Consider the following 13,585-nt stretch of genomic DNA (forward strand, 5'->3'; position numbering starts at 1 on the left):
AAAACTAAAGCACGGATACTGCCCATACTGGTCCCAACATTTTGAATACCTTTTGTCCAGTTACCCCCCTGTTCTGTAAATCCTCAGGCCTATTTCCCCCTTTTTATCTAGAAGCTATTTGCTTTTCTTCTCTAGAATGCAGCCTGCAATTGTTCCTAAAATATTGGCAAACATTTCCTCCCCTTTTCAACAGGATTGTCGCACATTGCTGCCAGGCCCTCATATGCATGCACTTCCACTCACTTCTGCACTTCTCACATATTTCCTTAAAAAGCATTGGGCCTTGCTTCTAGGATCATCTGAATGATCACTAGTTTTTGTAATAATGTGTGTCTGTGTGCGCGTGCACGCACGCAGACACTCTGCTTGGTGGCTTGGGATGGGGAAGGAAGAAGAGTGCGTGCTTGAATTACTTCATGCGATCCTGTCAATATTCATTCTGTGGGCCACAGTTACGCTGACTTAGCCTGAAATTGCTGTGAATCACTGTGGGCTGGAACTGTCATGAATAAAAAGCCTAATCTTGAGTGGACTGGAGTCATAACGAAGTTGAATCATTTATAGCATATTTATATGGAAGGTACAATTGGGCACATTTCCTCACTTACCCACAGAGGTTTCTCTGGGTTTTTTTTAGTATTAATAGGATCCTTAACCAACCCACTGGCCTGGGCTTGAAAGGCAGCGTTATTTGTTTTAACATGCTCATCCACAAAATCTTGTTGGTTGCATCAGTATTGGCACACCATCTGTGCAGATAGGCAGGGATGAAATAGTCAGAAATCTTGAAGGACAGCTCAGTTTATTTTTTTCTCATATATTTATCACACCTATCGGCAAAGTGGTTTCCCCACATGCAGACACAATAGGAGCCCAAAGGGTTTTTTTACCCACTCATAAGCCGCATGCGTGCACACAGGGAGGCAAGAGCCTTTGGACTGTGGTGGGGCATACTTCTTCTCTATTTAAAGGGCTGGGGAGGAGAAAATTGGACTTGGAAGGCCCATTTTTTCTGGGGTCAATTTTTCTCCTCACCCATCACCCATTATTCCCGCCCCCCCCAGGGCTCCACTTGCTAAATCTAGAATCCAGTTACTGATCATTTGACAAGAACGTGCAAGTTCCTAACAGTAAGAGGGATATTGAATGCTGGTGATTATTTCAGCATTCAGGAATTCATACTACTCAGAACTAAGGTTTAGCGACATGGTAACTCCCAATTCTTGTCCAAAGACAACCTAAAGTTTGGTGAAGGCGCAAAACTAGAAGTGTTCAACGTGGAGGCTAGTACAGCTGTTGTGTGCAGGGGGCGGGGGGCTGAGCAAGCACTTTTAAGGAACATCTACACATCCTAACCAGTGCTGTGATGGAGGAGGAATGGGGTGGGGGAGTGTAGTTCCAGGACTTTTTTTTTTTTTTAGAGAAGGAGCCAATGACAATCAGTAGGAGCACCAGAGTAACTGATGGTCCTTCCTTGCTCTGGCAAGTAAATGAGGTGATAATGACGCTTTCAACTTTTACCACTGTTTGTGACAAGTTAGCATAAAGGAAGTCAGAGAAAGGCAAATCAAGCAGATACTTTGCTTTGATTGTGTTCCTACTTCAAGCTATCAGTTTAAATGGTAACATTTATTTGCAAGTGTCTGCATTTCGAATTAAAAGCTAAAAGTTGCATTTCACCTAGCTTAAGATCTTTTGTGTTTTACAAGTTGAACCTTTGCAGTCAGAAGTAAGCATCACTAAGTTCAATGGAGTTTACTCCAAGGTAACTGCATAGGATTGTACTCATGTCTTCTAAACAACTGTGATATTTTCTTCTAGTGGTTTGCTTGTTTGTTATGTCTATGTTTTATGATGAAGATTTTAACCAGCATATTAGCTCCCTTGAGTATAAATAATAAAAAGCAGGATATAAATATCTCAAGTATAGATGAATAACAAACAAAATTCACATATGCATATAAAATAAACAGGGATTAAACTGAAATGTTAGGCAAGGACAGAACTAACGCTAGGATGTGATGGAAATGCTGCTCCTCCAGAGCAGAGGGAGGACCTCTGGTAGCCTGAGACTCACTGGTACAGTGGGAGAAAGTTTAGTTCTTCTTCGTGATCTCTGTGCATCCCTCATATGGGCTCTGCACCTGCGCGGAGCCTTGATGCAGTAAACTTCTAAAAATACAATTATGTGATGTCAACATTAATGTGTTTAAATATGTATTTTTAGGCCAGAGTAAGATCCGAAAGAATCAATTTTTTTTTATCTGCGGTAGTACTGCCATTGGGCTTGTGAGAAGTAAGATTATATCATCAGCATACATATGTATATGTTCATGACCATTAGTATTTATGCCTGTGATGCTGGGATGTGTCTTAATTCATGAAACTAATGGCTCTAGTGCTACAGCAAATAAGAGGGGCAACAGTAGACAACCCTGTCTTGTACCTCTGTGTAGATCAAATGGTACAGAGTTCAGTCCATTGGTTCTTACCTGCGCCTTGGCATTTCCATATAATTGGTCTATTAATGAGACAAAATATTCAGCATAATTAGCTTTTTTTAAGCAATTCAATAAGGTAAGGTCTCTCAACCCTATCAAAAGCTTTTAAGGCATCTAATGCAACTACTGCTATTTCAGATCCAGATTCAATGCCATGATACATTATACCCATGTTCCCCAGCAACTGGTGTAGATAGACATACATCCCCTTATACTGGTGGTAGCATATAGCCATCATGACTAGTAGCCTTGACCTTCATGAATTTGTCTAATCCCCTTCTGCTGGATCCACAAATTGGTGGCCATCACTACCTCTTGTGGTAGCAAATTCCATAGTTTAACTATGCACTGTGTGAAGAAATCATTTTATCTGCCCTGAATCTCCCACCATTCAGCTTCATGGACAACCCCCGGTTCTAATATTACGAGTGAGAGAGGAAAATGTCTCCCTATCCAGTCCCTAACCGTGTATAATTCTGTACGCATCTATCAAGCCTCCCCTTAGTTGCCTTTTTTCTAAGCTAAACAGTCTCAGAAGTTGTAGCCTTTCCTCATAAGGGAGTTATTCCCCCCCGCCCCCATCCCAGCCACCACAGAAAGCTCCAGGGTAGCTTCTCTTCCCAGGTCGCTATTGACATCTTGGGTCAGGGAAAGAGAAAAGCTAGTGGGCGGGGAGGGGAGAGACGTGGATCTATTGGATCCCAAAGCCTCCCTGTCGATCTGAGGAAAGGCTTTAACAAATATTGCAGCATATGTCCCTTATCTGTATATCCTGCTCCAATCTATGTGCACTGATTACAACATCTGAAGATAGCTCCCCACAGCTGCAATGTGGGCAGTAATAACACTAACCTATGTGGCAGGATCCCCTTCATGGATCACTGCCTTGTTGTGGCGAAGGGGCTTGCGTAACTCAGTGAAGCCATAAGCTATGCCGTGCAGGGCCACCCAAGACGGACAGGTCATGGCAGAGAGTTCTGACAAAATGTGGTCCACTGGAGAAGGAAATGGCAACCCACTCCAGTATTCTTGCCAAGAAAACCCCATGGAACGTATCACAAGGCTAAAAGATATGACGCCGGAAGATGAGCCCCTCAGGTCGGAAGGTGTCCAATATGCTACTGGGGAAGAGCAGAGGGTATTTCCAAGTAGCGCCAGAAAGAGTGAAGCGGCTGGGCCAAACCCGAAAGGACACTCAGCTGTGGATGTGTCTGGCGGTGAAAAGAAAATCCGATGCTGTAAAGAACAATATTGTTTAGGAACCTGGAATGTCAGATCAATGAATCAAGGTAAACTGGAGGTGGTCAAACATGAGATGGCAAGATTGAACATCGACATTTTGGGAATCAGCGAACTAAAATGGACAGGCATGGGCGAATTTAATTCAGGTGACCATCATATCTACTATTGTGGGCAACAATCCCTTAGAAGAAATGGAGTAGCACTCATAGTCAACAAAAGGGTGGGAAAAGCAGTACTGGGGTACAATCTTAAAAATGATAGAATGATCTCAGTACGAATCCAAGGCAAACCATTCAACATCACAGTAATTCAAGTCTATGCCCCAACCACTGAGGCTGAAGAAGCTGAGGTTGATCGGTTCTATGAAGACCTACAATACCTTCTAGAACTAACACCAAAAAAAGATGTCCTCTTCATCATAGGGGATTGGAATGCTAAAGTAGGAAGTCAAGAAATCACCGGGATAACAGGCAGGCATGGCCTTGGTGTACAAAATGAAGCAGGACAAAAGCTAATAGAGTTTTGCCAAGAGAACATGCTGATCATAGCAAACACTCTTTTCCAACAGCACAAGAGGCGACTCTACACATGGACGTCACCAGATGGTCAATATCGAAATCAGATTGATTATGTCCTTTGCAGCCAAAGATGGAGAAGCTCCATACAGTCAGTAAAAACAAGACCTGGAGCTGACTGTGGCTCAGATCATGAGCTGCTTCTTGAAAAATTTCGGCTTAAATTGAAGAACGTCGGGAAAACCACTAAACCTTTCAGGTATGACCTAAATCATATCCCTGATGAATATACAGTGGAGGTGAGGAATAGATTTCAGGGATTAGACCTGATAGACAGAGTGCCTGAGGAACTATGGACGGAGGTCCGTAACATTGTTCAGGAGGCAGCAACGAAATCCGTCCCAAAGAAAAAGAAATGCAAGAAAGCCAAGTGGCTGTCTGATGAGGCTTTACAAGTAGCTGAGGAAAGAAGGGAAGCGAAAAGCAAAGGAGAAAGGGGAAGATATATCCAACTGAATGCAGAGTTTCAGAGAATAGCAAGGAGAGACAAGAAGGCCTTCTTAAATGAACAATGCAAAGAAATCGAGGAAAACAACAGAATGGGAAAGACTAGAGATCTCTTCAAGAAAATTGGAGATCTCAAGGGAACGTTTTGTGCAAAGACGGGCATGATAAAGGACAAAGAAGGCAGGGACCTAACAGAAGCAGATGAGATTAAGAAGAGGTGGCAAGAATACACAGAAGAACTATACAGGAAAGATCTGAATGTCCCTGATAGCCATGATAGTGCGGTCACTGAACTTGAGCCGGACATCCTAGAGAGTGAAGTCAAGTGGGCCTTAGGAAGCATTAGTAACAACAAAGCTAGCGGAGATGACAGTATTCCAGCCGAGCTATTTAAAATCCTAAAAGATGATGCTGTTAAAGTGCTGCATTCAATATGCCAACAAATCTGGAACACTCAACAGTGGCCACAAGACTGGAAAAGGTCAGTTTACATCCCAATTCCAAAGAAGGGCAACACCAAAGAGTGTTCAAACTACCGCACAATTGCGCTCATTTCACATGCCAGCAAGGTGATGCTCAAAATCCTACAAGCTAGGCTTCAGCAGTATGCGAACCGAGAACTACCGGAAGTACAAGCTGGGTTTCGAAGAGGCAGAGGAACTAGAGATCAAATTGCCAACATTCGCTGCATCATGGAGAAAGCAAGAGAATTCCAGAAAAACGTCTATTTCTGCTTCATTGACTACGCTAAAGCCTTTGATTGTGTGGATCACAACAAACTGTGGCAAATTCTTAAAGTGATGGGAGTACCAGACCACCTTACCTGTCTCCTGAGAAACCTGTACGAGGGTCAAGAAGCAACAGTAAGAACCAGACATGGAACAACCGATTGGTTCAAAATTGGTAAAGGAGTACGACAAGGCTGCATATTGTCACCCTGCTTATTTAACTTATATGCAGAGTACATCATGAGAAATGCCGGGTTGGATGAATCAGAGGTCGGAATTAAGATTGCCGGGAGAATTATCAACAACCTCCGATATGCAGACGATACCACCCTAATGGCAGAAAGCGAAGAGGATCTCAAGAGCCTCTTGTTGAGGGTGAAAGAGGAGAGTGCAAAAGCTGGTTTGAAACTCAACATTAAAAAAACTAAGATCATGTCATCTGGCCCTATCACTTCCTGGCATATAGAAGGGGAAGAAATGGAAGCAGTGACAGATTTTACTTTCTTGGGCTCCAAGATCACTGCAGACAGTGACTGTAGCCATGAAATTAAAAGACACTTGCTCCTTGGGAGGAAAGCTATGGCAAACCTAGACAGCATAGTAAGAAGCAGAGACATCACCTTGCCAACAAAGGTCCGTCTAATCAAAGCTATGGTTTTCCCAGTAGTAACGTATGGCTGTGAGAGCTGGACTATAAGGAAGGCTGAGCGCCGAAGAATTGATGCTTTCGAACTGTGGTGCTGGAGAAGACTCTTACGAGTTCCCTGGACTGCAAGGAGGTCAAATCAGTCCATCCTAAAGGAAATCAACCCTGACTGCTCATTGGAAGGACAGATAATGAAGCTGAAGCTCCAATATTTTGGCCACCTAATGCGAAGAGACAACTCCCTGGAAAAGACCCTGATGCTGGGAAAGACTGAAGGCAAAAGGAGAAGGGGACGGCAGAGGATGAGATGGCTAGATAGCATCACGGATGCAATGAATATGAACTTGAGCACGCTCCGGGAGAGAGCGCAGGACAGGAAGGCCTGGCGTGCTATGGTCCATGGGGTCACGAAGAGTCGGACACGACTGAACGACTGAACAAATGTGGCAGGATAGCTGTGAAGCTTACTGAGATAATGCAAGTGACATGCTGTAACCCTCTCAATCTTTATAGAAATGCTAAGAATCAATATGTATTTGTCTGCTGATATCCAATAGCTAGAAAAAAATTCTTGAAGCAAGGTGACTTCTGTTAGCTAACATAATTGCATTTCCTGTGAAATGAGAATGCTGACATTTGAAATCTGGAAAAGCATATTTCAACCTGCAAATTGTAAAATAAAACTTTCCCTTGCCAGCAGCTTTGTTACGATGTATTATGTGCTGTAAAATACAAGTATGTTTCAAGCAGATGTGAGCACCTCATTCAGGGAAGAATTCTGTAGCCTGTAATTTGGTTTTATCCCATCCCAACCATAGCCTTGCTTTGTAAAATAAAGCAGCTTGCTTTTTTATTTTTAACTGCACCAGCAAAGAAGCTATAAGAGGCAGAAATGATTGATTTCCTGAAATCTATTTTGGAAACGATCAACGTGTCACTGAATAAACCTAAGCTTCCAGTCTGTGTCAAACTCCTTCCAGGGATATTTTCCTAAGCATGATACTGAAGGTTTTTTCTTTTTCTGAATAGTATGTGGTTGTGGTTGCTATTCCTAAACAGATGTGTCAGCAGTTCTACAGTATTACCAGCCTTATATTGCTTAAATGTTGCCAACTGGTTGCCAGTGTCAACCTCCTCCTGATCATTTACCAGAAGAGAAATATGGAAAGAAGGGATAGAGAACCCCTTTTCAGCCCAAGGGCCATATTTCCTTCTGGGGGCTCCATGCCAGTGTTGGATGGGGCAAAAGTGGGCCAGAAAAAAAGGTCTGTTCACGTTTTCTGTTAACCCCCTATTTTCTTATAGTATAATATCAGCAACAATGTATTGATGATAATACTCTGTGGCACTCTAACATTGATTTTTTTAAAAAATAGCTGTTTTTCCCACAGAGGTCAAATACACTATACATGTTCTCAGAGGCCCAGTGCCTTCCATCCATTTTTAAAAACAGATGGTTTACTTTGTGAGAGAAATGTACTCAGCAGATTATCGGAGATACTTTACCTTTAAATTCCTATGTTTAAAGGTGTATGATCCTCAAGGGGGAAAGGATACTCAGAGGCAGTGATATTTCCCTTAAAAGTATGAGATTCAAGTCAGTACAATTGAGTTCAGTGGATCTTACTTGAATGTGCTTAGCGGACCTTTTTTTAAAGGACAGTCCGTAATACAGAATGAAATACTTTGTGTGTGGAAGAAATTTGAAGATGCCATACCAAAAAGATCTGAATCTAGAACAAGTAACACAGAAAAGAAAGCTGGCAACATTGAACATACAGCAAGAACCACTATCATTTACGGCAAATCACACTATAGATCTGAATCAGTTAGGTCCTATGTTCATGGTTTTAGGTTTGGACAGTTTTTATGGTGGGATTACTGCTGTCCCAATATAGTAACCTCCTCCTGGGCTGAAGAATGCTGACGCACACATATCGTTCCTGCCTAGTAGGATTCCCCATCACTTAAGGTGTAAGGTGAAAATCTCTGCCCACCCAAGGGCACTGTAGGGTGAATCTCTTGCATGCACAAGAATCTATACAGACTTGACCAAAATGAATGTGAAAGCCCACTGAAAGCAGTTCATGGTAGGACCCTTCAAATGAACGGAATAAATTATTAATGTAAAAAGCAAACCGTTACCCAGACCTTTAGTTATATGACTCATTCAGTCCTACTGAAACCAAGTTGTGGTTTAAAAATGAGGTATCAGGATATTTCAGTTATTTCCATAAGCAACATCCCAGGTTTTGCACGGATAATGAAACATTAACTGCATCAATATGATTCCCCAGGGCAATCGGCAGAAAACATTCCTATAAAGTACATTGTTACTTGGATTGTTTTTTAATTTATTAAAAATGTATATTAAGGAAAGTAATGAGAATGCTTCACATTCATTTAGACATACAAAAAGATCTCGCATCTTACTGTGAAATCAAAATACGGTCATAAAATGTTCTTTCCTGCAGCCGTGAAAAAAGGGAAATTATACTTGTCTCACGGCAATTTCCTGAGCAATTTGCTTGCCTTTCAAACAGGTTTAGCATTCAATTCATTCACAGGGATAAAGAACAAGAAAAGCAAAAATTCTGCTTGAACGGATAGTGGAAGAAGCTAGTAACGAATCTTATTAATTACGAGCAGACATTCAGAACAATGAAGACCCCATGGCCCTAACCCCGTAAAATTAGCACACACTTAACTTGGAAGTGAACTCCACTTTAAAGTTCCAAGTAATGTATGAAAGAATGTACATCTCACTGAAACCTATTGAAAACAACTAACTGAAGTCCTATTTCATTGCTTTCAATGGGCCTCAAAAAGAACTCCTGCTTGGTTAGGGCAATATCTATTTCCAAAGCTGATGGGTTGTGTACATACACAGATCAGGGGTAAAACAGGCAAAGGTAGAACACTAGATAAAAACCATATCCACTGCAGTGCTTAGAGCCCAACTGTGCTGTATAATGAGGACCAGTGTGGTGAGTTAGAGATGAACTGGAAAGAGCTGGATTCAAATCATAATTTAGCTGTAAAGCTCATTGGATAGTCTTTGGAAGTTCTCGTTTAACCTACTTGTCAGGAGCGCCCTTGCTGCCTTCTGAAATCCTCAAGTAGCCAGAATCAACACGCATTTGATAGGGCTCTTTTCCAAGGCTTTATTTCCATTCAACCCAATGACACTTACAGATGCTAATTGCCTGAGCCTTCTATTTCTGCTTCATTGACTATGCTAAAGCCTTTGATTGTGTGGATCATAACAAACTGTGGCAAACTCTTAAAGAGATGGGGGTACCAGACCACCTTACCTGTCTCCTGAGAAACCTGTACGAGGGTCAAGAAGCAACAGTAAGAACCAGACATGGAACAACCGATTGGTTCAAAATTGGGAAAGGAGTATGACAAGGCTGCATATTGTCGCCCTGCTTATTTAAGTTATATGCAGAGTACATCATGAGAAACGCCGGTTTGGATGAATCACAGGTCAGAATTAAGATTGCCGGGAGAATTATCAACAACCTCAGATACGCAGACGATACCACCCTAATGGAAGAAAGCGAAGAGGATCTAAAGAGCCTCTTGTTGCGGGTGAAAGAGGAGAGTGCCAAAGCTGCTTTGAAACTCAACATTAACAAAACGAAGATCATGGCATCTGGCCCCATCACTTCCTGGCATATGGAAGGGGAAGAAATGGAAGCAGTGACAGATTTTACTTTACTGGGCTCCAAGATCACCGCAGACGGTGACTGTAGCCATGAAATTAAAAGACGCTTGCTCCTTGGGAGGAAAGCTATGGCCAACCTAGACAGCATAGTAAGAAGCAGAGACATCACCTTGCCGACAAAGGTCCGTCTAATCAAAGCTATGGTTTTCCCAGTAGTAACGTATGGCTGTGAGAGCTGGACTGTAAGGAAGGCTGAGCGCCGAAGAATTGATGCCGTCGAACTGTGGTGCTGCAGAAGACTCTTACGAGTCCCCTGGACTGCAAGGAGGTCAAATCAGTCCATCCTAAAAGAAATCAACCCTGAGTGCTCATTGGAAGGACAGATACTGAAGCTGAAGCTCAAATATTCTGGCCACCTAATGCGAAGAGAAAACTCTCTGGAAAAGACCCTGATGCTGGGCAAGACTGAAGGCAAAAGGAGAAGGGGCTGGCAGAGGATGAGATGGCTAGATAGCATCACTGATGCAATGAATATGGACTTGAGCATGCTCCGGGAGAGAGTGCAGGACAGGAAGGCCTGGCGTGCTATGGTCCATGGGGTCACGAAGAGTCGGACACGACTGAATGACTGAACAACAACAACAATGAGGGAAACTTAAGGGAGGTGCCTATCTGGGGTTTCTAGCCTTAGGGAATAGGTTGGTCTCCGTTTGGAAGGAGATGGCGGGAAGCCTCTGAACTTTAGGGATGTACGAAATCCCTACCTGGCTCCGTGCAGGTCAATCCGCAGTGGGGGGGGAGGCGCTCCGTCCCTCCCCCCGGAATCCTCCCCGGCCAGCTCCATGGAGCCGCCGGCCGCAGCCGGAGTTCTGGCTGCTGCCAGGCTGCTGCGGCCGTCGTAGCGGCTGCCATTTGCGTCCTTTCAGTAAGCTGTGATAGGCTACATAAGTATTTACGTAGCTTATCATGGCAAAAGGCAGTTATGGAAATGGCGGCCGCTAGGCCATTTGCGTGGCTGCCTTTTGCCGTGATAGGCTACGTAAATACTTAAATACGTAGCCTATCACGGCTTACTGCAAGGACGCAAATGGCGTAGCAGCAGCCCGGCAGCGGCTGGGAGACCAGCTGGAGCTGCCGCCAGAGCTGCAGGATCCGCCACCAGGTATGTTCCATCCCGGGGGGATTCCGTGGGGTGGGGGAGGCCATTCTGCCACAGATTCCGGGGGGCTGGATTCTAAAGAATCCGGCCTCACTGGAGTCCGTGGCGGAATTCTCTTGACATCCCTACTGAACTTATGGGCTAGGAGAAGAGTCCACCTCTTTCCCGTGGGGCATCAGGGCGCTACTGCTGCCGTTGCGCCAAGTGGGCTGAGCGCCTCCTCTCAGCGCCTGCCATCTCCTGCTTGTCCTGGCACTGGCGCCTAGCATCCCGAAACTCCTGTTGTCCCCCCACTCCCTGCCAGGGTCACTGGCACTCTCAGGAATGTGATCAGGGAGGGGCTCTCCCTCCGGCGGCGCCTCTGGACAGTGCGCGGGTTCCTCTTCCATGGTTTCTATCTCTTCCTCAGAATCAGAACTGCTTTGGGGCTCTCTGGGCTCCGATCCAACCCTGACACTACTTTGCAGGATTGTTATGAAGATAAAAAGGGTTATATATAGGATAAAGATACAACGTATTGCTTTTATGTGACTACCCATGCTTTAAGGCCCCCTTCCTCAACCTGTCACTCTCCAGATGTGTTGGACTACAGTTCCCATCACCCCCAGCCAACATCGCCATTGGGAGTTGTAGCCCAATACATATCAGGCTACATTCCCCAGGAAGGCTGCTTTAAGGTCTAACTTAGAGGTCCTCCTGCTGTTTGAAATACAGTCAAGTTACTGAGATAAGGCCTTTCAACATGGGCACCAAAGCTTTGACACTCCCTCCTCATTTTTTGACATGAGAAGATCTGAGGCCCAGTGAGAGTGAAGGGATCCCATTCCCTGGCTGCTCTCCTGGGTTCTTCCTTTTTTTTTGGTTACTGCTGCCTAAAGCATTCACTAGGGTTTTTTTAATTGTTTTGGTTGGTTTTTTAAAATATGCTTTTTCATCACTGAAGGTGTATTTGGTTTGTAATGATGTTGCTAGCTGCTGTGTAGACCTTTTTGGCTCATAATAACAATACAGTTTCTCCCTCTTGAATGAAAAAATAAATATTATAAACTCCCAAGCTCATAGGAAGAAGGTAAAAAAGGTGTCCCCAACCAGTTGTGTCCGACTCTAGGGTGCGGTGCTCATCCCTGTTTCTAAGCCGAAGAGCCAGCGCTGTCCGAAGTCGCTTCCGTGGTCATGTGGCCGGCATGACTGAACACCGAGGTGCACGGAACGCTGTTACCTTTCCCGCCGAGGCGGTACCTATTTATCTACTTGCAATTTCTTGCTTTCGGACTGCTAGGTTGGCAGCAGCTGGGACTGAAGGTGGGAGCTCACTCCGTCACACGACACTCGGGTCTCGAACTGCTGACCTGCTGACCTTCCAGTCTGCGGTTCAGCGTCTTAACCACTAAGCTACCATGGTCCCATCCATAGGAAGAAGAGTGGAATGTAAATACGATATATACCAGTGAATCCATTGCACACAGACTCCTTAAGAGCCATCTTTAGCCAAAAATATATGGACTTGTGTTTATGGTATTAGAATGCTGATGTGGAAATTTCATGGACGTTACAAGCATGCGCTCATTTCTTTCAGAAATGTCCTGAGAGAGAAGCTTTCCTGGGGCTACCAAAGCCGCAGTACTGGATTGAAACGAAGGAGGCTCATTGTTATGTTGGCTTTATGTAACCTGTTTGGATTTTCTCATTGTAAACAGCCTCTGAGAAATACCCCTGCCAGCTGAATCTTTTTGTTCTTGCGGAATCTGTCCATCCCTTATAATGCCATCAACGTGTAAGGCATGTCCAGGAAAGTCAATGAGGATATTGTTTCACCCTCCTTCTCTCTTCCCCAAGCAGTGGGAAGACTGGGGCAGCCTTTTACAGAGTTTGCTTCCTTTCAGAGGAGGAAGGCCACTGGAGGCTTACGCCTTCATTTAAATATGTTTTCTCCCCAACTTGTACTCCGAAAAGGTATTGGGGGTAGGGAGGAGCGAGCGTAGCAGAAACATACACAGGAAGGCTTTGCCAGGTTCACAGCAATTTCAGTCCCAAAGTAACAGCAGCTACCCTAAGGCTGCAATCCTATGCACACCTTTATCCGTAGTGTTAATTCGGAGCAGGGCATCAGACTGCACAAGTCAAACTACATTTCTTCAGAAATCTCTTAGCCAGCTAGCGCTTCTTGCACATAACGAGCTTCATATTCTTCCAACTTATAGATGGGAATAAGACGATCTGCCACGCTGATTGTTCAATCTACAGCAGTTGCATATATTAGCAATCAAACCATGCTAAAGAGAAAAGGAAGTTCTGAATATAAGAGTACCATGGCTCACCGCAATGGCTTTGTTGCTAATACTGACACTCTGATATAAGTTTGTTGCAGTTCTCACAAGGGCTATTTAAGCTGGAAAACTGGGCCTTTGGATCAGTTTATAGTGCAATAAATGTTGCTCAGTTGTTGGGAAAGATATAGACACCTCTTCTCAAAGAAGCACATCTGTTGTTGGGATGTTGCATTTTCTCAGCAGTCGGCCATAAATGACTGCTAGACGAAAGCTACTTCTTCCATAGCCAGCAAAGCCACTGTGATGTGGAGTGCTGTCTGGAATGTAAGTGCGATTGGATAGCTCCT

Source organism: Heloderma suspectum, chromosome 2 (assembly GCF_057233095.1).
Source record: "Heloderma suspectum isolate Gila_16-S chromosome 2, 16-S_ref, whole genome shotgun sequence".
NCBI classification, from domain to species: Eukaryota; Metazoa; Chordata; class Lepidosauria; order Squamata; family Helodermatidae; genus Heloderma; species Heloderma suspectum.